The 11,910-nt window shown below is 50.6% G+C and overlaps 1 pseudogene across 1 annotated transcript; it reads left to right on the top strand.

Moving 5' to 3' along the window:
- Nucleotides 1-9,564: 9,564 nt before the first annotated feature.
- On the top strand, nt 9,565-11,219 carry LOC112618988 (annotated as a pseudogene). Its single transcript, XR_003118153.1, has one exon. The product of XR_003118153.1 is annotated as an uncharacterized LOC112618988 (transcript).
- The last annotated feature ends 691 nt before the right edge of the window (nt 11,220-11,910 follow it).

Below are 11,910 nucleotides of genomic sequence, written 5' to 3'. Positions count from 1 at the left end.
AGCTGGGACTACAGGCGCCCGCCGCCTCGCCCGGCTAATTTTTTGCATTTTTAGTAGAGACGGGGTTTCACCGTGTTAGCCAGGATGGTCTCGATCTCCTGACCTCGTGATCCGCCCGCCTCGGCCTCCCAAAGTGCTGGGATTACAGGCGTGAGCCACCGCGCCCGGCGCATTTTTTTTTTTTTTTTTGAGACAGTCTTACTGTGTTGCCCAGGCTGGAGTGCAGTGACACGATCTCAGCTCACTTCACCCTCCGCCTTCCAGGTTCAAGAGATTCTTGTGCTTCAGTCTCCTGAGTAGCTGGGACTACAGGTGTCTGCTACCACGCCTGGCTAATTTTTGTGTTTTTAGTAGAGATGGGGTTTTCCCATGTTGGCCAGGCTGATCCTGAAACACTGACCTCAAGTGATCCACCTGCCTAGGCCTTCCGAAGTGCTGGAATTACAAATGTGAGCCACTGTACCCAGCCCAAAATATAAAAAACATATATATATAAATATATATAAAAAGTATTTCTTCTTTGTTTCTTTTGAGATGGAGTCTTGCTCTGTCGCCCAGGCTGGAGTACAATGGTGCCATCTCAGCTCACTGCAACCTCCGCCTCCCAGGTTCACCTGATGCTCCCACCTCCGACTCCCTAGTAGGTGGGACTAAGGTGCACACCACCATGCCCAGCTAATTTTTGTAGTTTTAGTAGAGACAGGATTTCACCAGGTTGGCTAGGCTGGTGTGGAACTCCTGACCTCAGGAGATCCACCTGCACATTTTTTCTTAAAGGCATCATATAAAATTATATTAACTGGCCAGGCGCGATGACTCATGTCTGTAATCCCAGCACTTTGGGAGGTCCAGGCGGGTGGATCACGAGGTCAGGAGTTCAAGACCAGCTTGGCCAAGATGGTGAAACCTGCTCTCTACTAAACATACAAAAAAATTAGCCAGGTGTGGTAGCAGGCACTTGTAATCCCAGCTACTCGGGAGGCTGAGACAGACAATTGCTTGAAGCCAGGAGGGGGAGGTTGCAATGAGCCAAGATCATGCCACTGCATTCTAGTCTGGGCGACAGAGTGAGACTGCGTCTCAAAAAATAAGTAAATACAATAAAATAAAATTATATTAGCTAGCTATAAAACGAACAAAGCCCCAACCACATGAGAATTTGACAATACCAACAAACCCTTACTATTAGAGCCAAGTTTTTTCCCCAAAATAACAGAAAATAAAACACAACACCACCACTGTAATATTATCCAAGGGTGTTTGACATCTTGCCTTTTTTTTTTTTTTTTTTTTTTTTGAGATGGACTCTTGCTGTGTCCCCTAGGCTGGAGTACAGTGGTGCAATCTCGGCTCATTGCAACCTCCGCCTCCTGGATTCTAGCAATTCTCCGATCTCAGCCTCCGAAGTAGCTGGGACTACCGGGGCATGCCACCATGCCCAGCTAATTTTTTTGTATTTTTAGTAGAGATGGGGTTTCAGCATATTGGTCAGGATGGTCTCGAACTCCTGACCTCTGGTGATCCACCCGCCTTGGCCTCCCAAAGTGCTGGGATTACAGGTGTGAGCCACAGCGCCCAGCCTAACATCCTGCTATTTCTGAGGCTCAAATGGAGATAGACCAGTTTATTAACAGACTTATGTTGATACAGTAAGGTCACTCTGGTGAAACTGTCAATAAATTATCAGAACTCCGCCAGACGCAGTGGCTCATGCCTGGAATCCCAGCACTTTGGGAGGCCATGGTGGGCGGATCACCTGAGGTCAGGAGTTTGAGATGAGCCTGACCAACACGGAGAAACCTCGTCTCTACTTAAAATGCAAAATTAGCTGGGCCTGGTGGCGCATGCCTGTAATCCCAGCTACTTGGAAGGCTGAGGCAGGAGAATTGCCTGAACCCAGGAGGCAGGGGAGGAGGAGGTTGCAGTGAGCCGAGATCGTGCCATTGCACTCCAGCCTGGGCAACAAGAGCGAAACTCCATCTCTAAATAAATACGTAAATAAATTATCAGAACTCCAAAAAAGTGAACAGTATTAGCTAGCTAGTCCTCTAGTTCTTTTTTGTTGTTGTTTTTGAGACAGGGTCTCCCTCTACTGCCCAGGTGGAGTACAGTGGTGCAATCTTAGCTCAAGGCAACCTCCACCTCCCAGGATCAGGCCATCCTCCCACTTAGTAGCAGAGTCTACGGGCACACACCACCAGGCCCAGTTAATTGTTGTTGGTATTTTTTTGTAGTGGCTTCTCCATATTGCCCAGGCTGCTCTCAAACTCCCAAACTCAAGGGATCTGCCCGCCTTGGCCTCCCAAAGTGCTGGGATTATAGGTGTGAGCCACTGCACCCAGCCTAGATCCATTCTTTTTTTTTTTTTTTTTTTTTTTTTTTGAGACGGAGTCTCGCTCTGTTGCCCAGGCTGGAGTGCAGTGGCCGGATCTCAGCTCACTGCAAGCTCTGCCTCCCGGGTTCACGCCAGTCTCCTGCCTCAGCCTCCCAAGTAGCTGGGACTACAGGCGCCGCCACCACGCCCGGCTAGTTTTTTGTATTTTTTTAGTAGAGACGGGGTTTCACTGTGTTAGCCAGGATGGTCTCGATCTCCTGACCTCGTGATCCGCCCGTCTCGGCCTCCCAAAGTGCTGGGATTACAGGCTTGAGCCACCGCGCCCGGCCCACTAGATCCATTCTTTAAGCAAGCTAATACTTCATAACAGCCAGGCACGGTGGCTCACGCCTGTAACCCCAGCACTTTGGGAGGCTGAGACAGGTGGATCACCTGAGGTCAAGAGTTCGAGACTAGCCTGGCCAACATAGTGAAATCCCGTCTCTACTGAAAATACAAAAATTAGCTGGGCATGATGGCACGCGCCTGTAATCCCAGCTACTCAGGAGGCTGAGGCAGGAGAATCACTTGAACCTGGGAGGAAGAGATTGCAGTGAGCCAAGATTGCACCACTGTACTTCAGCCTGGGCAACAGAGCTGACTCCGCCTAAAAAAAATACTTAGGCCGGGTGCGGTGGCTCACGCCTGTAATCCCAGCACTTTGGGAGGCCGAGGCAGGCGGATCACGAGGTCAGGAGATCAAGACCATCCTGGCTAACACGGTGAAACCCCGTCTCTACTAAAAATACAAAAAACTAGCCGGGCGTGTGGTGGGCACCTGTAGTCCCAGCTGCGCGAGAGGCTCAGGTGGGAGAATGGCGTGAACCCGGGAGGCGGAGCTTGCAGTGAGCCGAGATCGCGCCACTGCACTCCAGCCTGGGCGACAGAGCGAGACTCCGTCTCAAAAAAAAAAAAAAAAAAAACAAAAAACTTAATGAGGTACTTTACTGTTCAACCCTCTAAATAAAAAATTTATTCCATGTTAAATAAAGCTAAATAATGTATTCCATGTTATTTTTAGTTTTTCAGAAATGAATATACTGGCTGATATATTTTAAACTCAGTTCCTAAGTTTCTACAATTGTTTATTCCTGGAAAGTTGATAAAAGTAACATTTTTCCCTCTATGAGGAAATACTGGTAATATACTTAATACCAAGAATTATTAATGCAATTTACCAATATTTGTGTAATTGAGTGGAAAACAGACTGGAAAGGTATTTGGGTATTTGCAAATGTTAATCATGGTTAATGCCTATGTGATAGAATTTGAATTTTTTTTTTTTTTTTTTTTTTTTTTTGAGACGGAGTCTCGCTCTGTCACCCAGGCTGGAGTGCAGTGGCCGGATCTCGGCTCACTGCAAGCTCCGCCTCCCGGGTTCACGCCATTCTCCTGCCTCAGCCTCCCGAGTAGCTGGGACTACAGGCGCCCGCCACCTCGCCCGGCTAGTTTTTTGTATTTTTTAGTAGAGATGGGGTTTCACCGTGTTAGCCAGGATGGTCTCGATCTCCTGACCTCGTGATCCACCCGTCTCGGCCTCCCAAAGTGCTGGGATTACAGGCTTGAGCCACCACGCCCGGCCAGAATTTGAATTTTTTAAAAAAATTTTATTCCTGGCTGGGAGCAGTGGCTCATGCCTGTAATCACAGTACTTTGGGAAGCTGAGGCCAGTGGATCAACCTGAGGTCAGGAGTTTGAGACCAACCTGGCCAACATGGTGAAACCCCGTCTCTACTAAAAATACAAAAATTAGGGCCGGGCGCGGTGGCTCACACCTGTAATCCCAACACTTTGGGAAGTCGAAGTGGATGGAACACGAGGTCAAGAGTTTGAACCAGCCTGGCCAAGATGGGGAAACCCCGTCTCTAATAAGAATATAAAAATTAAGGCCAGGTGCGGTGGCTCATGCCTGTAATCCCAGCTACTTGGGGGGGGCTGCTGAGGCAGAAGAATTGATTGAACCCAGGAGGCAGAGGTGGCAGTGAGCCAAGACTGCACCACTGGACTCCAGCCTGGGCAACAGAACAAGACTCTGTCTCAGAAAAAAAAAAAAAAAAAAATAGCCAGGCATGGTGGCGTATTCCTCTAATCCCAGATACTTGGGAGGCTTAGGCAGGAGAATCACTTGAACCTGGGAGGCGGAGGTTGCAGTGAGCCGAGATCATGCCAATGCACTCCAGCCTGGGCGACAGAGCAAGACTCCATCTCGGAAAAAAAAAAAAAAAAGTGCCTGGCGCGGTGGCTCACATCTGTAATCCCAGCACTTTGGGAGGCCGAGACGAGCGGATCACGAGGTCAGGAGATCGAGACCATCCTGGCTAACGGTGAAACCCCATCTCTACTTAAAATACAAAAAATTAGCCGGACTTGGTGGCAAATGCCTGTAGTCCCAGCTACTCGGGAGGCTGAGGCAGGAGAATCACTTGAACCTGGGAGGCAATGGCTCCAGTGAGACGAGCTCGAACTACTGCACTCCGGCCTGGGCAAAAGAGCAAGACTCTGTCAAAAAAAAAAAAAATGTATTCCTCTATATTTTCTTTTTTTTTTTTTTGAGACAGAGTCTTGCTCTGTCACCCAGGCTGGAGTACAGTGGCGTGATCTCGGCTCACTGCAAGCTCCGCCTCCCAGGTTCACACCATTCTCCTGCCTCAGCCTCCCCAGTAGCTGGGACTACAGGAGCCCACCACCACGCCCAGCTGATTTTTTATATTTTTAATAGAGACGGGGTTTCACCGTGTTAGCCAGGATAGTCTCTATCTCCTAACCTCGTGATCTGCCCGCCTTGGCCTCCCAAAGTGCTGGGATTACAGGCGTGAGCCACCACGTTCGGCCTCTTCTATATTTTCTAAATTTTTCTTTGGTTAACTGGTATTACTTTTACTGTATTTTATTATTCTTTGACATAGGGTTGCTCTATTTCCCAGGCTGGAGTGCAGTGGTGTGATCACCTCTTACTGCAGCCTCAACCTCCTGGGCTTAAGCAATCCTCCAGCCTTAGCCTCCTGAGTAGCTGGGACCACAGGCCCATGCCACCACACCTGGCTTTTTTTTGTTTTTTTTTTTTTGAGACCATGTCTCACTCTGTCACCCAGACTGGAGTGCAGTGGCACAATCTTGGCTCACTGCAATCTCCGCCTCCTGGGGTCAAGGGATTCTCCTGCCTCAGCCTCCTGAGTAACTGAGACTACAGGGGCACGCCACCACACCCGGCTAATTTTTGTATTTTTAGTAGAGATGGGGTTTCGTCATGTTGGCCAGGATGGTCTTGATTTCCTGACCTCGTGATCCACCTGTCTTAGCCTCCCAAAGTGCCAGGATTACAGGCGTGAGCCAGTGGGCACGGCACCCTAAGTTTTTATCCTTTTTAAAAGAGACAGTGTCTGACCATATTGCCCAGGGTGGTCTGAAACTCCTGGTCTCAAGTGATCCTCCAGCCTCAGCCTCCCAAAGTGCTGGGATTATAGAAGTGAGCCACCAAGCCCTGTCAGGTATTGCTTTTATAATCTGAAACAAAAACGTTATAATAAAATGACTTGGGCCACCCTGGTGGCCCACGCCTGTAATCCCATCACTTTGGGAGGCCGAGGCAGGTGGATCACCTGAGGTAGGGAGTTTGAGACCCGCCTGACCCATATGGAGAAACTCCGTCTCTACTAAAACTATAAAATTAGCCAGGCCCAGTGGTGCATGCTTATAATCCCAGCTACTTAGTAGGCTGAGGCAGAAGAATCGCTTGAACCTCAGAGGCGGAGGTTGCAGCGAGCCGAAATCACCCCGTTGTACTCTAGCCTATGCAAGAAAAGCAAAATTGCGTCTCAAAAATATAAAAAATAAAATAAATGACTTTTGGAAGTTAGCATCTGGGTCACTTTAGTTGAGGGTTCCCCTGAAATGTTGATAGTTGACTGCATTAAATTAACATATTTATTATATTAACAAATCCCACATGAACAAAATGTTATTACTCTCTATGTTAATTCAGAGATTTTATTTAACTTTTTTTTAGAGGTTGTCGTTCTGTCACTCCCGCTAGAGTGCAGGGGTAGGATCATTGCTCACTGCAACGTCAAACTCCTGGGCTCAAGGGATCCTCCCGCTCCAACCACCGGACTACAGGCAAATGCCATGGTGCCAGGCCCTCATTCAACCTTTTAAGACCCTACTGGTAATCATTATCAAAAAGCTTAACTGTTTCACCATAAGTGATCATCACATTAGCCAAAACACCCAGGTCTAGGAGATTGTAACTTCTACAACATCAAGACAGAAGCAGAATGTAAATAACGCAAATCGAGACTTCTGTTTTCTTTTTTTGACGGAGTCTCCCCGTCGCCCTGTCTGGAGTGTAGCTTCACAATCTCGGCTCCCTGCAACCTCCCCGCAACCTCCCCGTCCTGGGTTCAACCCATTCTCGTGCCTCAGCCTCCCCAGTAGCTGGGATTACAGGCGCCGGCCACCATGCCCGGCTAATTTTTGTATTTTTAGCAGAGACGGGATTTCACCTTGTTGGCCAGGCTGGTCTCAAACTCCTGACCTCAAGTGATCCCCTGCCTCAGCCTCCCAAAGTGCTGGGATTACAGGCGTGAACCACCACAACCGGCCAAAATTTCTGATTAATTCAGAGAAGGCTATCAAACTGCATTTGATGAAATCTCAAAAACAATACCAAATAAATCGTGTTTAGTAGCTTATTACATATGGATGGAAATTTTCAGCAGATTTGTTTGAGGCTCCCCTGCTGCTCCTCTCAGACACCTGGCTGTAGTTTGAAGTAAATAATTCAAACAGGCCCGAACCGGTGGGTCACGCCTGTAACCCCAACATTTTGGGAGGCTGATGTGGGAGGATCACTTGAGCCCAGGAGTTCCAGACCAACTTGGACAACAAGGCAAGACCCCTGTCTCTACAAAAAATTTAAAAATTAGCCAGGTGTAGTGGTGCGCCTGCAGGTGGGTGAATCCCTTGAGCCCAGGAGGTCAAGGCTGCAGTGAGTTCTGTTCGTGCCACTGTACTCCACCCTAGGCGACACAGAGACTCTGTCTCTAAATAAATAAATAAAATAAATCCATCTCCAGGATCCTATTAGACAGCACAAAAGAACTTTGATATGATGCCTATTTCAAATTATAAAACATACACACCACAAATTTTCTTCCTCTTATTTAGTAGTCAGTAGTATAATTACCGTCGGAACGCCGATTTTAAAGACTTTATTAAGCATAAATTATGTTAAGATAGACTCTATAACAGAAATTCTACGAATTCAAGAGACACTTAACCTGGTCATTTCCAAGCCTCAAATTACAGCCTTGTCAGAATTCTATTGCTTGCTGGTACTTCAACACTCTCTAGACACGTTTCATATACTGAGTTCATAGGACTCTGGCACCAACTCACAGTTCCCACCGGGCAATGAGCTCGCCCTTTGTTAGGGGCTACGGGGCGGCTCCGCCCACCGCACTGCCTCGGCCCGACCCCGGGCTGGCGCAGTCAGTGGTGCACGCGCACCCGCCCCGAGTCAGCACCTCACGAGAGCCGTGGGGTCGCCGCGCGGCTCGCCCCCCGATTGTGGCGTCCACGCTGGCCTCTAAGAGCCCCCGATGTGCTTTCTTCTCGAACAACCTCTCTTTTTTAAAGCCTTGCACCTACAGGGACTTGGGGGTGCGTCACAAGACAATACATCTAGGGAAGTGGCTATGCCAGCAGGGACGCGAGGGTCCTTGACCGGGCAGCCTGGCAAGGAGAGCGCGCAGGCGCGAGGCAGAGGCAAGCCGCCCGGGTTCCCCGAACTTTGCACACAGGGGAAGTTGATTACAGAAGAGGGTTTTTTTCGTTTTGGTTTGGCTTTTTGTATTTTGAAGAACCCAAAACCCCAGCAATAATTTCCACCACACTCCTAAAGGACAAGAGGGAGGGGAGGCACTGAACGAAGAGCAAGTGCGGTCACTATGGTTACCACCGCCCAGCTCAATTCGGCAGAGGGAGAAGCAGCTGCGGCCTAGGCCCTCTGCACCCACGCACCTAGCCTGAGCCCAGGGCCCGCCCCGCCGGCCTGAGCGGAGGACTGTGGCGGGCACTAGGAGCCCCACCCCGTTCCAATGAAAATGACACCTTTTAAGACCATTTTAATTATTTTTTTAAAAAAAGGCCGGGCATGGCGGCTCACACCTGTAATCTCAGCACTTTGGAAGCCCAGGCGGAAGGATCTCCTGACGTCAGGAGTTCCAAAGCAGCCTGGGGAACACAGCCAGAACCCAACTCCCAGCGGGGGGCCAGATGGGAGGAAAGCCGGGCGGGGTGGCTCAAGCCTGTAATCCCAGCACTTTGGGAGGCCAAGGTGGGCAGATCAACTGAGGTCAGGAGGTCGAGACAAGCCTGACCAGCATGGTGAAACCCCGTCTCTACTAAACATACAAAAATTACCCGAGCGTATTGGCCGCCGCCTGTAGTCCCAGCAACATGGGAGGCTGAGGCAAGAGAATGGCTTGAACCCGAGAGGCGGAGGTTGCAGCGAGCCGAGACTGCACCACTGCACTCCAGCCTGGGTAACAAGAGTGAGACTCCGTGTCAAAAAAAGAAAAAAAAAAAGACACCTTTCTTTGGGTTTAGTGAGCAAACATTCCACGCAGTGCCTAAGGTAAGCCGGTCGGGGCACCACCCAGGCCTTGGGTCAGGACTGTTTTCCCGTTTCGAGAAGACTCCACCACACTCCACACGGCTCCACTCAAGAGCCGTTCCAAACATGGCGCAGGCAGGGGTGGAAGGCAGCCTCATTCCCGGGGCGCAAAGAGGAGACTAATCTCCCGGAAACTTCGGAGTACAGAATCGATAACCCCACAAGAAGCTAGTTGCCGCGAATGGGCCTTGAGGAAAAAGTGGGTCGGGCACAAGCGAGCTGTTCAGACGCACTTCACATCAAAGACTCGGTGACAACACAGGGAGATGAAAACGACCACGGGCGCAGGCGCGCGGAACCACGACTAGCGCGCTTTGGGACGACACCTCCCGCTTCCCTCAAAGGCCAAGGAAGTGGCTCCGACGCGCTTGCGCGGGGACGGAATGTTGGGGGGAGGGGGAACCCTTTCCCTTCTTTGTGAGAGAGAACCGCCCCCGCACGGCGAGCGCGCGCGCGCTCACGCACCACTCTCACACTCCGGCGCGCCCCGGGCTTTCCGCCCGGCGTCTCGCGCATGCGCGGAGAGGAAAGCGGTAGCGAAGTCGGAGGCTTTTTGCCGAGTTTCTGTGAGAAGTTTCTGGAAAGACGGAGCCAAAGGGACGCTGGGGGGTGGGGAGCGCAAGGAAGCAAGCGTTTGAAAGAAAGCGAAAAACCCCAAGCACACCGCCACACCTCCAACCTTCGAGCCACGGCCCAGAGCCCAAGTCCACTGAGACCCTCATGCCTGGGAAAAAGCATAGGGACCGTGGCAGCCGCTCCTCCCTCTGCCACTGCTTAGCCCCCGAGATTCCTCAGCATGGGGAGAGGGCAGGGGGTAGCCATGAGAAGCGTAGAGCGCCCACTGGACGTTTGCGAGGTGGAAAGAAAGCCGAAACCCACCCTTTGGAGCCGCCTCCGCGCACGGGCCCCCTCGAGTGGGCTCAGTACGTTAGGACTCAGCGTGGCCGCCGAAGCATTGGGTTGGGGACGTCTTTCACTAATTTTTTCTAGGTTTTCCCTCCTCTCGGGCTCTGTGGTCTCTTCCCCGCCCGTCTTCACTTTGGTGGCCTGACGCTAACGCTGCGAGTGTGGGGAAACCGTAGTAACCCCGAGTCTGAGGGGCGCCCTGGGCGGCGGTGTTCCGTCGCTTCCAGCCGTTTCCCCTTTAAGGAAAGCCCCCGAGAAGGGCCCGTGTGGCCGAGTAAAGGTAGCATGCGCCCGCACAAAGGCGCCGCGTTGTTGGCGGCCCCGGACGCGGTCGCAGGTGACGCCGGGCGCCCTGGGCGGGGCGGCGTGGGAAGACTGGGGCGCCTGGGCGGGTAGAACGGCGTTGGCGCTCGCGGGGCCAGGCCGGGGGAGGAAGCCACGGCATCTAGCAGGTGCCTCTCCGCGGCCGAGCGACTGCCATTTTGTGGTGCGGTCGCCGCCATTTCGCGCGGCCGAGGGGCGGGGTATGGGCGGAACGGCGGGCGCGCCCGGGCCTTCCCCCGGGGCGGCGGGCGAACGCGGCCCCTTTGTTCTTTCCTTCTTGGCTTGAGGCCCCAGTCTCGACCGCTGACTGCCTCGAAACCGGGCTGCGTTCGAGTGGCCATGCGGCGTGTGAACCTTGAAGCGCGGCCGGGGCGTCCGGAAGGCGGACTCTTCCGCCCTGCAAGCCCTTCGAAAGTGAGATTTCTCACCCCACCCTTGCAGGGTGGAGGGAACACGTTTTAAAGAGGGGATGGCTAGAACTCAGCCGTGGGAAGTGGCTGTCTAAAGCCTTGTGCTGGTGCCAGTAGCAGACCCGTGCGCGTGCTGGGCTTTGAGCGATCATGGCGTTCTGCAAATAGCTCAACTGCAGAGCGTGCCCCTTAGAGCTTCCTGTGCTGCCCGGAGGCCTCACAAAGGTGCTAAAACCCGGTGTCCCCAGAGGTTGGCTTCTTTGGAAAAAAAAAAAAAAAAAAAAAGGGGGTGGGATGTCTTTTGACGTGCTGGAAGACCGAGTAGAATGAGACGTTGCTTTTCATTGGCTGGCCATGAAGCACGCACTGCGCAACTGTTTTCCAGATACGGGTTTATAGCCCATTATTTATATCTGAGCCATAAACTTGAACAATAGATTGGAATATCTTATTTCTGCCTGTTGAGAACATCTCCCATTTAACTTCTTTTTGAAGTCTCAGATGCGTATGTAAATAATACATTGACCCAATAGAATCTATTGTGTGCTTTCAAGCGTCATTTCAAATCCTGAAAGAGCTATTGTTTTTCTGATTTCAAAAGAAATATTTAAATATGAGTCTTGGTGTTTTATTGCTAACGTTGTGGTTCGAAATCAACAAAGCCAGGAAATTCAAGAGAACTGCTGCTAAATTTGTCTTCCCCGTTTGCTTTCTTGCAAGGTGTGTGTGTGTGTGTGTGTGTGTGTGTGTGTGTGTGTGTGTGTTTTAAGTTTGTTTTTCTTCACCACAGCGTGAGTTCATAAAAGAGCCAGCCCTTTTTGGCTCAAATCTATTGGCATCTCAGCAGCCATAGTTTTTTTATTTTATTACTATGTGTAATTATAGGAAGTTATTTGTTTCAACAGTAGGAGGTAAAGCTTATAATGATGGCATGAAAAGGTAAAAAACATCTGTTGTTGACAGAATCGATCAGGATTTGGTGGCTTCCAGATGAAATAAGTATCTGAGAAGAGGCTTTTGGATTCCAAATAATTTAGTTTCATGATGACCAAAAGCACTGCATAGAGCTTTAAATTTTTATACCGTGTCTTTTGACATCAACTGTCTTTTTTTTTTTTTTTTTTTTTTTTTTTTTAAAGGGCTTTCTTTTTTTTTTTTTTGTGGGGGGAAAAAAACCTCCTTCCACCCCCCCCCCCCCCGGGGCCGGGTGTTTGCCCCCC

The sequence above is a fragment of the Theropithecus gelada genome, chromosome 1, assembly GCF_003255815.1.
Source record: "Theropithecus gelada isolate Dixy chromosome 1, Tgel_1.0, whole genome shotgun sequence".
NCBI classification, from domain to species: domain Eukaryota; kingdom Metazoa; phylum Chordata; class Mammalia; order Primates; family Cercopithecidae; genus Theropithecus; species Theropithecus gelada.
The sequence above is the reverse complement of the archived record's forward strand: the minus strand, read 5'-3'. Positions and strand labels throughout refer to the sequence as shown.